This window comes from Mus musculus, chromosome 4 (genome assembly GCF_000001635.26).
Source record: "Mus musculus strain C57BL/6J chromosome 4, GRCm38.p6 C57BL/6J".
Classification (NCBI taxonomy): domain Eukaryota; kingdom Metazoa; phylum Chordata; class Mammalia; order Rodentia; family Muridae; genus Mus; species Mus musculus.
This window is the reverse complement of record NC_000070.6, coordinates 134,175,851-134,186,974: the sequence shown is the minus strand read 5'-3', so window position 1 is coordinate 134,186,974 and position 11,124 is coordinate 134,175,851. Positions and strand designations below refer to the sequence as shown.

At 44.6% G+C, this 11,124-nt stretch overlaps 1 protein-coding gene across 1 annotated transcript in view; it reads left to right on the top strand.

Annotated features, from left to right (window-relative positions):
• Cep85 (centrosomal protein 85) overlaps window positions 1-11,124 on the top strand; it is a 57,228-nt gene that overhangs the window by 111 nt on the left and 45,993 nt on the right. The window contains exon 1 of the mRNA NM_144527.3: window positions 1-32. This exon is cut by the window's left edge and continues 111 nt beyond it. The gene's annotated coding sequence lies outside the window, so the exon portion shown is untranslated. The remainder of the gene's footprint in view (window positions 33-11,124) is intronic.

The window sequence follows — 11,124 nt, the reverse complement described above, 5'->3', positions numbered from 1 at the left end:
TGAGTGGGGTCGCCGCTCGCTCTCAGGCCTGTGTAAGTTCTTTTGGGGTTGGGGGGGACTCCCGCCGAAGCGGCGGTCCCCGTCCCTCATTTCGTAACCCCGGGAAAACCTTGGAAAGTCGGGACCTAGCTTCTTGGGGGTGGGGGGTGAACCCCGTGGAGAGCGAAGCGCATGCGCAGACGGACCGAGCGGTAATTCCACCCCAATCTCTCCTCTCACCGGCTGAGTTCCCTGGCTAAGGATCCTCACACGCCCCCCTCGCGTCTCCGTCCCTTTTCCCCCTGCACCTCGCATCCCCCTTGTCAGTGACCCCACGGCAGATTCCATACTTGTGTGCCAGACGCCCCCTGCTCTGGTTAAGAGCCCACGGCCCGCGGGAAGAGCCGGGCAAGAATAGACGTTCGGCAAGTTGTCACTCGGCGAGTGGAGACCTTTCACAAAGGGCCGAGAAACTGAAGGCGCCGGTGTGGTGGGGTCAGCAGGCGATCCCCGTGGAGGTGGCGTCTGAGCTGAGGGGTAGTTGAGGGGCAGAGGATGCCTGGGGGTGGCCTAGACCAGGGCTTTGCTATTCCATCTAGCACGAAGTTGCTAGTGATGCTGCTGGATTCCTGTACGTGAGACAGCCCCCTCGCCCCTACCCGCAGTTCGCCGGAGCTAAGGTCAGCCAGTCAGTGGTGGGCAAATTGAGTAACCTGGTCTGAGGTTTGGGATGAATCAGAACTTTAGCTGAGTGTTAGAACATTTGACTTCGGTAAGTCAGGAAGGTCTGTTATGTTGTTGTTGTTGAAATACTGAGCACTAAATAAGCCCTTAGCCCAGACAGGCACTCCACTACTTAGCTGTGTCCCCTGCCTGCCATCCCTATTCTTTCTGTTTTTAGGTCTTGATATGTAATCCAGGCTGGCCTTTAGACCAGGCTGGGCTTCTGCTGTTGTTGTTTTGGATTTTGAGACAAGGTCTCACTATGTAGTCTTGGCTGACCTCGAACTTACTATGTATGTAGCCCAGGGTGGTGTTGAACTTACAGAGATCCTCCTGCTTTGGTCTCCCTTGCTGGGATTAAAGATGTGCAGTACCGTATCAGGCCCAGACTGTCTTGAATTCATGTTAATTTTGCCTTAGCCTCCATAGTTAAGATTGTAGGCTCATATATGACCAGTAGTTTTTCTTTAACAGGATATATTTCTAACTTGGTGCAGAAACAGGCACATAGTAGGTACTCAGTAACTTTGGGTTGATGAATATAGTATCAGGTCAGGGTTTCTTAAACACACTCTCTCTCTTACTGTTCATTAGTGGTTTGCCGCATGCTTGTCTGTGTGGGGGTGTCAGAAGTCCTTGAACTGGCGTTATAGACCATTGTGAGCTGCCATATGGCTGCTGGGAATTGGGCCTGCACTCTGGAAGAGCAGCCAGGGCTCTAACCAGTGAGCCGACTGTCTTTCCAGCCCTTACACTGCCACTCTTGATCCCGTTTTTTGCTGGAAAATTTTTTGTGAGATCTTGAGTGTGTAAGTATATTAAACATTTACTGATAAATGATAAACTTACTTTGAAACAATTATTTGAAGCTTGGTTTGGTAGTTCATGCTTGTAATCTGAGCACTCAGGAAACTGAGGCAGAAGAATTTGTAAAAGTACTGGCTAACTCAGTCGGTAGAGTGTGAGACTCATAATATCAGGGTGGTTTAAGCACAACGTTGGGCGCCAAATGTAAATGTACTGGGGACTTTTCTATGCCCACCCTTGTTCCCAAGTAATGACAGATTTTTGTTTATTTTATATGTGTGTGTGTATATATATATATATATATATATATATATATATATACACACACACACACACACACACACACACAATTATTTATTAAAAGGCTTCAGCACTATAACTGGGCAGGTTTGAGCTATTCTAACATGACTATGTTGGCCTGGCACACTTGCCAGCCATGAGGTGCTACCTGTCATCTTAGACTCACTCTAGCACTTCTTTCTTCATACATATCCTCATGGTGACCTCCTCTGTCCCACCTGAGACACACTCACTCTCTCTCTCTCGCTCTCTCAGTCTCTCTCTCCATCTCTGGGTTTGGAAGACCTACCTTACCCTCTCCTGCCCAGTTACAGACTGATCAGCTAGCTCTTAATTGACCAATCAGAAGATGATGGAGAACAATGTGACAAAATTCTGAGTCAGGAAGCGCTTCCTAATAATGACAGTGCCAAGTCCACACTGCACGCAGATCTCTGGGGTTGAGTTGAATACACAATGCACAAAACACCCTCACCATCATTGCCTGGGGGTTCAGTGCTAGCCTGAGCTGTACATTGAGTTCTAGCCAGGCTACATAGAAGACCCAAACTCAAAACAAGAAAACACAATTCTTTGGTATATGTATAATTTTTATTATTTATTAAAGACAGCAGCTAAATTGTTTATTAATGAGATGCTTATTTTTACATAATTAAATATTGCCAGGATGGTGATCCATGCCTGTATTCTCAGCACTTGGAAGATAGAGAGGATCATCCTTGGCTACACAGCAAATGCTGGGCCAACCTGAGCTACATCAATTCTTGTCACAGAAACCAAAAGCAGTTTTGGATGACAGTTTGATACTGCAGGATACAGACCATCCTCAACATTTATCAGAGTTGGTATTTTGATGTTATTACTATTAATACTGAGAACACTGCTTCCCATAAATACATAGTACAAAATGGCAGAAGTGTGTTTAGGTATATGTGATATTTATCAGAGTGAAGTGTGTGTGTGAGAGAGAGAGAGACAGAGAGACACAGAGAGAGACACAGACACAGAGAAAGAGAGAGACAGAGAGAGACACAGACACAGAGAGAGAGAGAGAGAGAGAGGGGAGAGAGAGAGAGAGAGGTGGTCTATAAAGTTAGTTCCAGTACAGCCAGGGCTACACACAGGAAAACAAAATGAACAAATATAATGTGCTGGGCCTTCAGGATGGCTCAATAGATAAAGGTGTTTGCTGCCAGGCCTGAGAATCTGAATGTCCATACACACACGATTACACAGGTCCAAGGTTGATGGCAGTAGTCATCATTGATTTCTACCTTTTTCATCAAAGCAGGATCTTAGTCAAACTCATAGCTTGCCAATATAGTCTTGTGAGCCAGCTTGCTCTTGGGATCCCCGTCTCTGCCTTCTGAAGCTGGAATTACAAATAAGCTCCCACTCGCACTTGGCATTTCCTGTAGTTCTGGTGTCTGTACTCTTGTTTTCCCTGTGTATGTGTGAGCATTTTCACTACTCAGCCGTCTTCCCAGCCCCTCAGTCTAAACCTTTATTTTCTTATCTGTAAAAGGAGGCTGATAATAGTAACTGACTCCGAATTGATGAGTATCAAACAGGACGCATAATGTATATATAAAGTATTTAGCACAAGGTTCAGTAGGAAGTTTTGCATACATGTTACATTTTTTATGAGTGAACATTTTTGTAGTGTATGCACTTTTAATTTAGTTACCAAGTTCTTCCTGTTTACATTCAGTTGTATTTCTTTAGCTGTATAGTTGATTAATTGTGTTAGGGTTTTGTTGTTGTTTGTTTGTATAATATCTTATTTTAGAGAATCTATAGCCTTCAGTGAGTCCTAAAATCTTTTTGTTGTTGTTCTTTTGGTTTTTCCAGACAAGGTTCTGTATGTAGCTCTAGCTGTTCTGAAACTCACTCTGTAGATCAGGCTGGCTTCAAAATTGTAGAGATCTGCCTGCCTCTGCCTCCCGAGTCCTGAGATTAAAGGCAGGCACTACTACCACCTGGCCCCTGAAAATCTCTTTTTTAATATTTTAAAAATTTATTATATTTTATGTGGTATATGTGTTTATTAGTGAGACTGTGGGCATCCCTGTTTCCTGACATTTGAGTAGAGGTCACAGAACGGCATCAGGCATCAGTCCTTGTTTTTAACTTGTTTGGGATAAGATCTTTGTTGTTTGTTGCTGCACACACCAGACTAACTGGCCCACAAATCACTAGGGATTCTTTTGTCTCTGCCAGCTCAGTGTATAGGAGCACTAAGAGATGAGCTACCGTCTTCAGACTTTTTCTTGGTTTGGTTTGGTATGTTGTTGTTATTTTAGATTTACGCACAAGCATACACCTGTGAAATTTCTGCAGAGATCAGAAGAGGGTCTTGGATCCTTTGAAGCTGGAGTTACAGGTTGTGAGCTGCCTTACATGGGCCCTGAGCAGTAAGCACTTGTAACTACTAACCTATCTCTCTAGTCCTGATTTGATGTTTTAGGACAGAAACTCTCTGGGTAGTCCAGGCTGAAGATCCCCTGTGTAACATCCAGAGTGCTGGGTTTACAGTGTGCACAATGTTCAGCCTAAAAAAAAATTTTATTGTTGCTCATCTGATTCTAAGCTTATTAAGAAAAAATCTAGAATAACTTATACAATTTATTCTTTATGGGAATACTTTTTAAAAATTTATTCACAGATTTTTTAAAAAAATTTTCTATTTTTAAATTTTTCATTGATTCTTTGTGAGTTTTACACCATGGACCCCAGTCCTACTCATCTCTTTGTCCCCTTGTGTCCACCCTTCACCCTTGAAACCCCACCAACTCACACACACACACACACACACACACACACACACACACACACCAAAGTCAAAGCATAGAAAACATCATGGAAGCTGTAGTATGTCACAGTGTGTCCCACAGTGTATCCCTCTGTCCACATATCGTCACTAGCAAATGTTTATTGCAATGAGTCATTGGTCTGGTTTGAGAGATCTCTGACTTCTGTGACACCATCAATACTGGATCTTCACTGGGACTCCCCCCAGTTATCCTGCAGCTTTGGATCAGCAGGACTGGCCCTTTCATGTATTTCAACCATTTGCAGATGATACAGATTTGGGGATGGGCCAACTCAGTGCCCTGGATCTGGGCCTGGCTGGTAAGCTGAGCTGGTCAGCCCCCTGCTCTCCCTTATCAGCACCACCAGGGTGAGTTCTACAGCACTGCTCTGGCTAGGCCACCCAGTGCCACCATCAGTAGGAGGCAGGGACAGCTCTCCCTCTCATGACCTGGGCCAGTTTTCCCCAACTGCTACAGATGGTGAGGGGTAATGGGGAGAGGGCATCACCCCCACCCCCATACCACCTCACCACAGATGAATCATGGAGCCATCTCTCTCTCTCTCTCTCTCTCTCTCTCTCTCTCTCTCTCTCTCTCGTGTGTGTGTGTGTGTGTGTGTGTGTGTGTGTGTGTGTCCGTCTTTGAAGATGGCTCATCTGCTGCTTCTCAGTCGGCCCAGTACTACTGTGCTGCCCAGGTGAGGCACAGGGCCCACTGTCCTGAGTGCTGCTACTGTTGATGTACAGAACTAGCTCTCTGGCTCTCGTGACCTCTGCCCAGCTGCCTCTGTGGACTGAGGAGGCAAGGGGACAGAGAGCATCCCCTCCTCCCACCCAGCCTGCCTCATAGCAGAGGGGTGCCTGGGCCAGCTCTCTTGCACTTTTGGGGCTGGCTCACCTGTGTCCCCTACACCAGGGCTATCTTTATTTACTGTGCTGCCCAGATAAGGTGCAGGGCTTGCTCTCCTGAGTACTGAAGCTGTCAAGGGGCAGGGCCAGCTCACCAGCTCTCATCACTCCAGAGCCAGTTCTCCTGACTGCTGCAGGAGGTAAGGTGGGTGGTAAGGGCATCAACCACACCACCTCACACTAGACTAGTGGTGGGACTGGCTCATCTGCTTCCCCCATCAGGGCCAGCACTACTGTGCTGCTTAAGCAAGATAAAGGACCCGCTCTCCTGAGTGTGGCAGGCAGCAAGGGGCAGAGCCAGCTTACTCACTCTAATGACCCTGAGATCAGCTCCTTACTGCCACCGGAAGTAAGGGGCAAGGAGGGGAAGGCATCACCCCTGCATCTATTGTCACCTCATGGCAGATGTGGGGCAGGGCCAGCTCTTGCTCACCTTCAGGGTCAGCCTGATGTGCTGTTTAGGCAAGGTACAGGGCCTGTCCTCCTGAGTTCATGATCCTCTTACATATGACTGACAGAAGTGTGGTGGCAGGAAGGGCGAAAGTCACCTCTGTGCCTGTGCTGCCTCACAGCGGATGAGTAGCAGGTCCACTCTCCTGAGTGGTGCCACTAGTGAGAGATGGGGCAAGTTCTCCAGAGCATTGCATCCAGTGAAGGGGTTATACATAGCAGTTACACATAGCTGCTGGACAGCCACATGCTCCCTGCCTGCTGTCCCAAGCAGGGACATCCAATAGGGATACTTTAAAAACAAAAACAAAAACAAAAAAAAACTTTGAAATACAAAGTGACATGATAACCCAAGCCTCTAATCCCAGAGATAGAGGCAGGCCAACTTCCACCACATATGGAGTTCAAGGCTAGCTAGAGCTCCATAAGACATGTCTCAAAACAAAACAACATTGGTGGGGAGGGTGCAGAAATTGTCCTGCATGCCTGTAATCAGCCTCTATCTCTGCCTTCAGTGATCTTCAGTAGTTCTCAACCTGTGGGTCACAACCTCTTTTGAGGTGGGGCAGGGGGGTTGACTGACTCTTTCACAGGGTTTGTATAACACATATTTACATTATGATTCATAATAGCAAAATTATAGTTATTAAGAAGCAATAAAAAAAATCTTATAGCTGGGCGTGGTGTCTCACGCCTTTAATCCCAGCACTCGGGAGGCAGAGGCAGGCGGATTTCTGAGTTTGAGGCCAGCCAGGGCTAAACAGAGAAACCCTGTCTCGAAAAACCAAAAAAAAAAAAAAAACCTTAATGGTTGGAGGTCACCACAGCATGGGGAACTATATTAAAGGGTCATAGCATTAAGAAGGTTGAGAACCACTGTTCGGGAGGATGGTTCTGAAGGCGGAAACTGAAGGATCACTGCAAGTTTAAGCTTAGCCCGATTTACATAAGACCCCAAAGAAAAAAACAAAACTCTGAAATACAATTGGCATTTGTTTTATGCAAACATTGTAGTTTTTGAGAGAGCTGTGATTGCATACACTAACATAAATTCATTGGTTTTTTTTTAAATATGTTCCACTGTAAAATCTAACCCCTAAATATTTGATCACCCTGAAAAGAAAGATTATATGTATTAGCAGTTACTCTCTATTCCCTGCCTGCTCAGCTCTTATTTCTGTGAAGTTAGCTGTTCTAGACATTTCATATGACTGAGACCATGCAAAATGTGGCTACTGGTGTTTGGTGTTTGTGCAGGTATATGTAGGGGCCATTGGTCAGCCTCAGACATTGTTCCTCAGGAGTTATCCATCCGCTTGTTGAGTCAGGCTTTCAGTGGGACCTGAGGATCCCTGATGACGCTTGGGTATCTGGCCAGTAAGCTACAGGGATCCTTCTGTCTCTGCCTCTCCAGTGCTGGGATTATAGGCATGTGCCACCATGCCTAGGTTTTTATGTAGGTGCTGGGATGGAACATAGGTCCTCACTCTTGTATAGTAAACATTGTTTTATCCTACCAACTCCATTCCATCTCATATATGTGTGGGATGTATATTTACATGTACATGTTTGTATGTATATATGTGGGTATATGTGGAGGTTAACGGTTGATGGTAGGTGTCTTCCTCTATTGGTCTCCACCTTGTTAAAAATGTTTTATGTCCCTCAGATACTTCTGCAGTTTTCCCCACTCCCTTCCCCCGAGTCTCTCCCCCACACTTCTTCCCCAACTCCTGACCCAAATGCCTTTCCTCAGACCAGAGCAGGCCTTCCAAGGATATCAACCAAACATGGGGTAACAAGTTACAATAAGACCAGACACATACTGTCACATCAAGGCTGGACAAGGCAACCCAGTAGGAGGAATAGTGTCTCAAAAGTAGGAAAAAGTCAGGGCAGCCCCACTCCCTCTGTTAGGAATCTAACAAGAACACCAAGCTACTCAGCCATAGCACATATGCAGAGGACCTAGGTCAGACCCCTATAGGCTCCCTGAGCTCTGTGAGCCTTCATGAATTCTGGTCACTTGGTTCTGGGGGCTGTGTTCTCGTTGTATGCCTAAGCCCTCTGGTTCCTTCTGTTCGTCCTCCCCTTCCTCCAGGACCTCTAGCTCTCTGGTTTGGTAGACTGCCTGGCCAGCAAGGCCCTGGGATCCTCATGTCAGTGCTTCTGTAGCACTAGGACTGCAGGCAGGCATCAGCTTTTGCATGGGTTCAGAGGAGAACTCAGGTTCCTCTGATTACAGTCAAGCACTTAACCAGCTAAGCGTTCTAGTTCACTTCATTCCTTTTGTAGCCAAATGATATCTGGATTTACAGTTCTACCACATTTATCCATCATATCTAATTAATGGACTTAGGGTTGTTTGTACTTTTTATATATAATTATTTACTTTTTGTAAGCAATGTTAAGGACATTCACAGGGATTCTTTGTGCCTTAGCTTTCTCAATAGTTAACAGTGGACTATTATTACCTAGTCTCTAGGGATGATTCTTTACAATGGACAGGTAAATATGGACAGCTGTTACATGCAAATGCTGTACCATATAAGGAGCATGAGCATCTGAATGTTACTGCCTGAGGCGTTCCTGGAATTCGTTCTAAATGGACATAGGAGGACCATTGTACAGTAGAACTACTGGGTTCCTAAAGAGCAGTCTTAGGGGCTCTGGGAGTTCTTTTTTCACTTCCTTCTGAATTTGAAAATGTTTTAGAATCTACTGTGGCTTCTGTTTGGTTCTTCTTTAAAGGATAACAAAATAAAATTGATATTTTGTGCCTAGTACTGGGGTTGGTAGCAGAGAAAAACAAAAGTTCAAAGTCATCCTGAACTTCATAGTAAGACCCTTTGTCAAAAAAAAAAAAAAAAAAAAAAAAAAGGAAAGAGAGAGAAGGGCAAAAGAGAGGCCCAGTGAGAGGGTAGATTGGTGTGGACAGGATAAAGTGGGGAGTTATGCTGTATCACTGACTCACTGGCTAGCAGTTGAATGGCTAGCTATAGGTTGATGATAACTAGATAAGTTGAAGATTTTGTTGTTGTTATTATTTTTAAGGGTTTTTGGTCTTTATTTTTATGAGTGTTTTGCCTGCACACATGTATGTCTGCACTATGTATGCTGTGCCCACAGAGTCTAGAAGAGGATGTCAGCTCCTCTAAAACTGGAGCTAAAACTGCTTGTTTTGTGGTACTTTGTGGGTGCTGGGATCCAACCCAGGTCCCCTGAAAGAGCAACTAGTGTTCCTACACATCTCTCCAGCCCACCACTGACCCATCTCTCCAGCCCACCACTGACCCATCTCTCCAGCCCACCACTGACCCATCTCTCCAGCCCATTTGTTTTAGGGACTCAGTGTGTGGCTCAGGCTAACCTGGAGCCTTCAGGCTTCCTGTTTGTTCTTCCTGGGTGCTCACTTGATACTTTTATGAAGGAAATGTGGCTTTAGAGTATGGTTCCATTATGTTAGTACAGTAGTGAGTTGATGGCCCCTTGGGTTGTTGCTAAGATAGCACTGTAGAGATTAGTAAAGTACATTAATTAGTACCATATAACCACCTTTTTTCCCCCTTTCAAAAATGAATTTCACCTCTAAGAATTGTATCCTGTAAATTTTTTCAAATTATTTTGGGCACTCATAAATTCAGAGTTTCTGAATTCCTGTTGTGTTCCCCCCCCCATTTTTGTTTGTTTTCCTAATGACATCTCAAATAATGGCATTAAAAACAACAGATAATTGTATACTTAGGGCTGGTGTGTTTGTAGTCTTGAGTCTACCATATTAGAACTTCCACAAATCTAAACAATGCACCTCATGAAACGATCTTACAAAAATAACTAAATTAGTTAATATATTTTTACTGTAATCTTAGACTTTGCTTAATGGTAACTCTTGTTATAAATTACATTCTTTGAGCAAAAGGACTTACCCACAGCATCATAGCTGTTGTAAAGACACCTTAACGAAGTCCTCTTGAGAAGCCTATACCCATATCCTGCATGTATACAGTGTTTTTCCTATGTGTAGCTGTTTAAATACTTAATAAATGGAACTTAGCTTCACTTAGTGCAATCTAGCCAGAGGTCTGGCCTTACCTGAGTGAAGGGCTGTAAGGAGAAAGTCCACTCATTGCTGGCCACAATGCTGTCTCCTTGTTAGCATTGACAGTTGACTTCATCCTCCTCTCTTTCCATCCCTCCTTCCTTCCTTTGTTTATTTCATTTTGGCTTTCTGGGATAGGGTCTCATGTAGCCCAAAATAGTCCTTGTTTGTTTGTTTTTCCAGACAGGGATTCCTGGCTATCCTGGAACTCAATGTATAGACCAGACTGGCCTTGAACTCAAAGAGATCCACCTGCTTCTGCCCTCTGAATGCTGGGATTAAAGGCAAGAACCTAGAATAGTCTTAACCTGTGTCTCCCAAATAGCAGTGTTCAGGCAGGCATAGTGTAAGAAGAGCTGAGAGTTCTACATCTTGTTCCAAAGAAGACTGAACAAACAGAAGACTGGCTTCCGGGGAGCTAGGATGGGGGTCACAAAGCCTATGCCCACAATGACACATTTCTTCCAACAAGGCCCCACCTTCTAATAGTGCCCCTCCCTGGGCCAAGCGTATTCAAACCACCATAGCTACCCACTTATTTTCTACACATGCAGTATGGTACACATACCCATCAGAATGATAATCATAGTATGAATAATTTGTTTGTAAATTTAAAACATGGTTTCTTAGGTCTGATATCTCTGCAGTCAGGAATTAGAGGGATGAAGATCACAAGTTCAGGGTCATTTTTAACTACCTAGTAAGTTTGAGGCCAACCTGGCATAAGTGAAACTCTGGTTTATGCCCTCACCCTAAAGTTTTCATGTATCAGTACTTTGAAAGAAAGAAACAGAGACTGGCTTAAGAAAAACTGTGTGAGCCGGGCAGTGGTGGCGAACACATTTAATCCCAGCACTAGAGAGGCAGAGGCAGGCGGATTTCTGAGTTCGAGGCCAGCTTGGTCTACGGAGTGAGTTCCAGGACACCTAGGGCTACACAGAGAAACCTTGTCTCGGAAAAAAAAAAAAAAGAAAGAAAGGAAAGAAAAGAAAAGAAAAGAAAAGAAAAGAAAAGAAAAGAAAAGAAAAGAAAAGAAAAGAAAAGA